The 8,225-nt window shown below is 34.7% G+C and overlaps 1 pseudogene; it reads right to left on the reverse strand.

Annotated features, from left to right (window-relative positions):
- Positions 1-3,585: 3,585 nt before the first annotated feature.
- LOC107871900 lies at positions 3,586-6,856 on the reverse strand (annotated as a pseudogene).
- Between the last annotated feature and the right edge of the window lie 1,369 nt (positions 6,857-8,225).

An 8,225-nucleotide genomic window follows, 5' to 3' on the forward strand; every position in this document is an offset into this window, starting at 1 on the left:
ATTGCTCGGTCTCAAAGTTAGTTTGATTCAATTTAGGTGATCATTGATAAAATGACTAAGTCATCTCACTTCTTGCAAGTGAGGACTAATTATTCGGCAGAGGATTATGTGAAGTTGTTCCTCCAAGAGATTGTGAAGTTGCATGGGGCACCTGTTTCCTTTATGTCAATTGTGGTACTCATTTATCATCATATTTTTGGCATTCATTTTAGAAAGGCTTAGGAACTAAGGAGAGCCTTAATACTACTTTCTACCCGCAATCGGATGGGCAAGTAGAAAGGATTACTCAGACATTGGAAGATGTGCTTTTGGCTTATGTGATTGACTATGGTGGTAGTTGGGTTGATCATTTGCCTCTAATAGAGTTTGCATATAATAACATGTACCACTCTAGTATTGGGATGGCTTCGTTTAAGGCAATGTATGGTAGGTGGTGTAAGTCTCCTATTGGGTTATTTGAGGTTGGTAAGGTGGACATATTTTACCAGGATTTATTTCACCAAGTGATGGAGAAGGTGAATGGATTTGGGATAGGTTAAAGCAACGCAAAGTTGATAAAAGTCATATGCAGATGTGAGGCATTGGGAGTTGGAGTTTGAGGTTAGCGATTGGATGTTCTGTAAGGTATCTACCATGAAGAGAGTAATGAGGTTTGGAAAAAGGGAAAGCTCAGTCTCTGGTATTTTGGCACATAGTTGTCTTTGCAAAGGGTTTGGAACATTCTGTATTAGTTGGATTTGCCTACTAGTTTAAGTTCCATTCCTTCGATATTCCATGTGTTAATGTTGAGAAAGTGTGTGGGTGATCCATCGCTGATTGTGTCTATCAATGATATTGGTATTTCAGATTCCTTATCATATGAGAAAGTTTTTCTTGAGATCTTGGAAGATCAAGTTCATCTATTGTGGATGAAGGACATCGCTTCGATAAAGGTTCTATGAAGGAACCACAAGGTTGAAGAGGCTACTTGTGAAGCCAAAGAGGACGTGAAGTGAAAGTATCTATTCTTATTTTCTTCTTTGGATAATCATGCGTAAGGTAGTGCTCTCTTAATGTCTTTGTTTCTAACATTGTTAATGGAATAATGATTTCCTTAGCATCTAATAGATGAGGAGTTAATTCGTGCTAATATATGCATTGTCCATCATTTGAGGATGAATGATCCAAGTGGGGGAGAATTGAAACACCTCAAATTTTGTCCCTTGAAAAATCTTAAAATTTAGGCTCACTGCTTTGGTCATAACTTGTGGTGATGAGTCATTAGATGTGGTTACGGGTCGTAGGACCCTTGTGTAACCAACTCAGAAACTTAGTGGCAAGGTTCTACTCTGAGTACAAGTGGTTCACTATGAGCTGTGAGGATATGTTACGAGTTGTAGGCAGAAATCAAAGTATGTCCAATGTTAATTCATTTAGGGTTCTATGTTTCTCATGACTAGACCTTACAATTCATAAGATCTCATTACGAGTGGGTTGGTTGATTCATAAGGTGGGCAATGTGTGGGGGTATTATTCACTATCTTAGTTATGGCTCATTGTCATGAGTCGTAATGTGTGGGTACGAGTCAAGGGGTTGACTCGTAACCAATGGCGGCTTTTTCCAGCTTTTAAGTTGAGGGCATTCTGGACATTTCCCCTCTTGATCAACTTAAAACCCACATCTTCTAACATCATTAGGAAATCATTAGGTATCATTAACTCAACAAAAAACCTTTCAGAACACTCCCCAATATTCAAGGTCAAGAACACTTAGGGTTTTCATCAAGTTAATCAATTGGGGCTTCCAAGTGTGATTTCTCTCCGTATTTCTTGGTGTTTAAGGCATGTTACTCTTCAAACATTATTAATTTTGCAAAAGCATGAGATTTAAAGTATTGTTCATAAGATTATTGTTTCGATGTTGAAATAAAGGTTGGGGGTGTTGAATATTATGAATTGAACAATGTTTCTCATGGTTTATATATGTGATTTTCCTTCTTTTGATATGGTTTTGAACTCGTGGGTGCATGGCTATGGTGAATGAACTAGAGAATTGTGATTTTCCCAAACTTGTGTCTTTAGAAGGGGTTATAACCCCAACCCGTTAATGTGAAATTGTTTTAGTTATGAGAATAATGGGAATTTGTAAAATTGAACTCGTCTTGAACTATTGCACGACATAAAGAAGTATTTGAAATACAATGGTATAATTTAATAAAGGAAAAATGGTCAAATATACCCCTAAACTTTGCAAAAAGGTCCAAATATACCCTCCGTTATAGGTTTGGTCAAAATATGCCCTTCTTGTTAAAGTTTAAGAGAAAATATACCCCTTTAAATGTCTAGTGATTTTCTGGAAATTCGCAAGTCCTTTTTTCTATTTTTTTAAACTTTTAATGGCCACATAAGAAAGTTATTGCCACATCACAAAAAATTAAATTCACCCTAATCTTTTATACCTGACCCGACCCAAGTCCCATTTTAATCACCGTAATACCCTAACCCATTTTACTTAACTTCTGCGTACGCAAAGCAACTTATTGGCATGATATAGAGGATAATTTTCCTATCCTTGAGAGTCTCTTTTTATCTCATTGTTTGAGGCTAAAAGAAATCCCAGTTGAATTTGTAAAAATTATGTCATTACACGTGATTTAGTTCAATGATTACTTTGCTGAGCTGAGAACATCTATAGAGTACATACAACTCTCTCTCCTGCATATTCAATTAAACAGCTAATGTAAGAAAGTGAGTTAAGTTGCACAAGAGGACCTAGATAATAAAAGAATGCTCTCATAATTGCTTCCTTAAGACATACTCTCTACTTTGAGGTTTTGTACTTGTAAGAATTTGGTGAAATTAAGCCATTTTGACTATTATATCAAATATCAATTATAAAGACTTAAACTTTATGCAGGTGGTTTATTGATCCTTGTATACCTATGGTTGTTTGTGTTGTACTTTTTCTATCACTATTTCTGAGTATATGAATTTAATTTTCCTATAGATATCTCTGATATGTTATCTTTGGCATGAGTTCCCTTATCAAGAATCATGATTGTTTGGTGTTCAACCATATTGCTTTTTCATTGTAGTCGTAAGTTATTTTTAATAGGCAGATTCCTTTGCCACAATTCTTATCATTGCCTTGGGCTTATTTAATATTCACAGAAAAAACAAGAGGTCTGGTTATCTGGAGATCTGAAAGTAACATAATTTTGTATAGAGGAGCTGATTACAAGTATTCGTATTTCTCTTAAAGTGGGATACCTGGGGGAGGGCAGAGTGTACACAAACATTACCCCGACCTCATGGAGGAAATAAGACAAAGAATGAGTTCTAAAAAATCTAAACACAAATTACATCCTAAGTGGTTTGGATTATTTAAAAATATCTACGGGTGCACATCACATCCCCCAAAATAAGTGTATTTTTGAAGGATCTAACACGGGTGCAACAACGTTTTTGGAGAGTTTGAGCGACTCAGGTTACATCAATCACCATCAAAATGGTCTTTTGCTCAAATAAGCATATAAAATGTATAACTTATAGTCTAAAATATATTAGTCTACTTATATATATATCGATGGATACAAGTTGGTCTTATTATTGAGTTGACGAATTCTCCATTTCAGGTTTTCAACCTTGCATTTGCAATACTCTAAAAAACTTTCTGGATTCCTTTAAATGTTATGACTCCAACTAAATTGTGATCCTCATCGATGACCCACATGGAACTCGCATGATGTGCAAGTGCTTTAATTAGCACAACCACCAATAAACTCCATGGATATTAAGTTATGGCCTCTGACCGTCTTACTGAAGATTATCTTGACACATTTCTACTCAACCTCAACTCATCATAAGAAGAACATCTCAAAGATGAAGATGATGAAGACGATGCTGGAAATTCTTCATCCATCAGTTCCATCATTAGGCCAAGTTTTTCTCATGCAACCTCATTTTCACCCAACCAATCAAGTCCTCTAGAGGACCACCACAGTCGATGTACGCCATAAGATCACTGGATGAAAGAGTCATGATTGCTGCTGCAATATCTTCATTGTAGTATGCAAGAGTGGAAGATGAGATTTTCCCTATTAGTATTTTACCATCATTGACAACTCCAACCGTTGTTTGTTAAGTATGAGCTAGAATTATCAAATCCAAAGAAGATATTGCAGGATCATGGTAACCGACAATCATGATTTTTTGATCTATGATGTTGAGGAACTCAATTGAAAATATTGGCGTAGGAGATAAGACACCAATGTAATTGAGAAGGAAGCGCACAATACCTTGCCGGATTAGCCAACAGTATTAAACTCCTTTATGATGTGTCGATTTGCTTGTATAGTTGTGAATTGGTATAGCTAGGTTCTGAATGTCTTCAAGAATGTAATCTATTTCTTCCAGCAAGCTGAACAAACAACAAAAGTAATTTTAGAACACAAATTATGTGTTAATCTACTCTACTCGTGCCTAGTCTATTTCAATATTAAATAATGCATCATCTAAAACAAGTTATGATGTGGTCAATGAAGCGGGTTGAGAACCATAAGGTCTCATGTTTAAATCTCAACAGAGGCATAAACCACTAGGTAGATAGGGTTACTTGATACTTGAGATGGTGGTAGATAGCATGTTAGTCGACATATGTACAAGCTGAGCATGGACACTAGATAAGTGCAACAAGAACAACAAAAACCAAGTCTCAAAACATAGATGAAACAAAAAGTGTTAGCTTATATTGTCCATCTACCTAAACCTTCATGGGATAGTAAAGGTTCAGGCGAATTGGAACTGACCCCGACACAACCATTGGAACATGATACAAAGGCAAGCGTTAAAAGGCTTGTTTTCCTATTGGTCCCAAAGGATTTTTATCTAAAGTACATATCTAAACCAAAAAAAAGACAGCGACGGTTAAAGATTACTCTTCCCAACAACAATAGACTTAGATTTCTGTTTGCTCATATATTGTTCAACCTTACAGACAAAATGTTATATTATCATCTAACTTTAAATAACTTATGAAATTTTAACATCATAGTCAAATATTAAAAGATATATGCTTCAAAGTTAGAATGTTTTATCCATTTTAGTAAAATATCTAGGAACGAATAATCACAGCGAATTTTTTAGCTTTGAATTTCAAGCATTAGTATCTACACTTGGCATTTTACATTAAATCACTTATGTATACATAACACAATAGAATGGCATTGCTGAAAAGACTGTTATTGAGCATGATTAGCAATTACACATAACTTCAAACCAACTCACTCAAAAAAAAGAAAACTTTCCAAAGGTTAAGAAGAAAACAAAAGTAGTAGGGAACTGCAACCAAGAATGAAATAAGAAAACAAACAACAGGCAATAACAAAAGTTCACAACCATAAAATAATGTTTTAAAGATCATGGACTTATAATAACTTGAAATAAGGAAGAAGTTGTAAGATAAATAGAGTTAACAAGAAATTAGTACATACTTAACTGCTAAATAGAGAACATAATCTATCTGTTAGGCTATCTGTGATAGATGTGGTTTAGCAGCAAAATAGGTGGAAAAATTCACGATTCATTGTTCAAATTAGAATATCCCAATACAAATCACTCCTAATTACCTCCAAATAACACCTCACTAAGAAAATATTGATTGTGAAAAAAGAAAAATAAAGAGCTAGGTAACTATAGGCAATAATAAACAATTATCATCTCATTCAAAAACCCAATAGGTTCCCCAAGTTCCATACTTTCACTTTTCTTCACCTTTCTCCAACCAATATACAACATCCCATTTGAGGCCCCAATCACCATTATAGAACAATTAGGCAAAACCCCAATAGACATTAAAAGATTTTAAAACCTCATCGAATGCGTAATCTTAAACCTCCCATAATAAAAAAACCTTCATATACACATCCAAAATAGTGCAAAAAATAGCAAAATATCTGGATAAAAAAAGACAAAAAAAAAATATGCCAAAACAATAAAAAAAAAATTGCAAAAAAAATGGATAAAACAGCACAAAATAGCAGCAATACCATCTATTCATTCATTCAACTAACCATAAGATAGTGTCATCAATACCATTCAACCAAAAAAATTACTTCCAACCATATTGTTTGTCAACCAACTATAATTAACCACCAAAAAATTAAGTAAAAAATAAACATAAAAATTCAACTACATCATAGAAAAATACCATCAACTGCAAGTACTCATTTGCCTTTAACCCCCATTTTGGTTCTTTTTTTGGCTTCCATTTGCAATTTTCCAGAAGAGACTGCTTAGTTTCGCTTTCAGGTTGTCTTGACTGGAGAATACGGTAGATTAGTTGGCACTGAAACACTAGTGTGATCTCCAGTAAAACTAATTTTTCTTGAACCTGTTGGAACAACTCTTGTTATCAACATCTCAACCCAAGATTCAGATTTAGAATATACCATTGGTCTTAGGGGCAGATCTTCTTCATTTCCAATATTGGGACCATATGGTTAAAAATCTTATGTTGCCACTTGTATTTTTTAAAGATCATCTTCCCCTCCTATTATTCTTTACTGTGAATTACTTTCCATCATTGGCCTTTTTCCTTTCCTTGGTGCATTTTCAACCTACTTTTCCTATAAAAATCTTGTCAATAATTATGTTGTTAATCATATAAGAATTAAAAATATCTTATAAATAAGTATTTGTAGTTCACCTTGTAACAACCTTTTGCATTGTGATTTGGTTCACCACAATTACTATATTTCATTTGAGTGCCTTTTCTAGACTGTGACCATTCACCCTTCCTTTTTCTTACCTTATTAGGTTCTCTATCCCTTTTTGATTTAGGTTTGCCAACTTGTTTCACAACATCAGGAGGCAACATTGCATAAGAAGCCTAAAGCTTCAAGAACATCTCATCCCTTATGGGCTATATTTTGTATTTGTAGGTCAACATATAAGCCTTCTTGGTATACCACCAATGAATTTTAGTTTCTGGAATCACCTTTTTGTGCATTAATTCTTTGATGGTATGTGGGAAAGGAATACCTGATAAATCCCAAATCCTGCAAGTGCATTGTTTGTGCTCTAAATTAAAAGTGTGTCTAGCTTCTCCATGAGAAACCTCATACCCCCAATCTTCATTTGTAACACCCCAAATCTGGTACCCAAAATGCTACACGGTGCTCATGACCCCGAAGGACTACAAGCTAACCCATGACTGATATCTATACCTGAATACTGCATAATATACTGTATAAATACAAAAATAAGGGATGAAAGGCCATAAGGTTAAAAATTGAGATATGATAGCTGATAAAACATAATATCAAGATGGGGTATGAAATACCAAAAATAATTAAAATAAACTATCTGAACATACTATAGTCTGGAAAGCCTCTAATTGACTGAACTATCTAAATAAGGAGTTGATGGGATATGTCCTCAACTAATTCCAACTAATAAATCAATTAATGAGATAATAAAGTAATGGTCATGTCCTCAAAGGATGAGGACTTACTGCTAACTTTGACTACTGAGACTGCTGGAATGATACTAATGCTCTGGAGCTCATGCTTCTGAACCTATAGTATAAAATACCATAGCGCAAATGTGTCAGTACGTTTGAATATACTGGTATTCATGTGAGGTAAGCTGAATGCAAAAGGGTTCACATGCATGAACTATACTAACTGACCGCATAACATAAATGTGAGAATACATACATAACTACATAATCACTATAACTGAGTTCATGATAACATGATTACTGAGTTTGAGTACTGATAACATGAGATACTAATATTTGTATAACTAAAATAACTGATATTAAGACACTGTATCTGATAGTCTAGGTTCTGATAGAACTAGCTAAGTTCTATACTATTCTGAGTTGACTATATCTAACAGTCCTGAATCCTATAGAACTATCTAAGTTCTACTACTAAGACTGAATGACTGTATCTGACAGTCCTGATACTATACTGAAACTATGTGAAGTAGTCATCTAACCGACTGCCAAAAATAAAGAAATATAGCTGAGTTGGGGTCCAATCTATAACCCTAATTGGAAGGGTGTCAATACCGCACCACTGGTAAGGACAATTTGTGAGTAACCCTCATATAACAAGTGACTCTAGTGGGAATGGTGGGAACCATAATATAACATGTTAAGCCACCTCATCTACCTTCATATAACATGCTATGATGTCTCAACCTATGCTGGCTATGTAGTTCTGGAATGCAAGGATTGC

Source organism: Capsicum annuum, chromosome 5, assembly GCF_002878395.1.
Source record: "Capsicum annuum cultivar UCD-10X-F1 chromosome 5, UCD10Xv1.1, whole genome shotgun sequence".
Taxonomy (NCBI): Eukaryota; Viridiplantae; Streptophyta; class Magnoliopsida; order Solanales; family Solanaceae; genus Capsicum; species Capsicum annuum.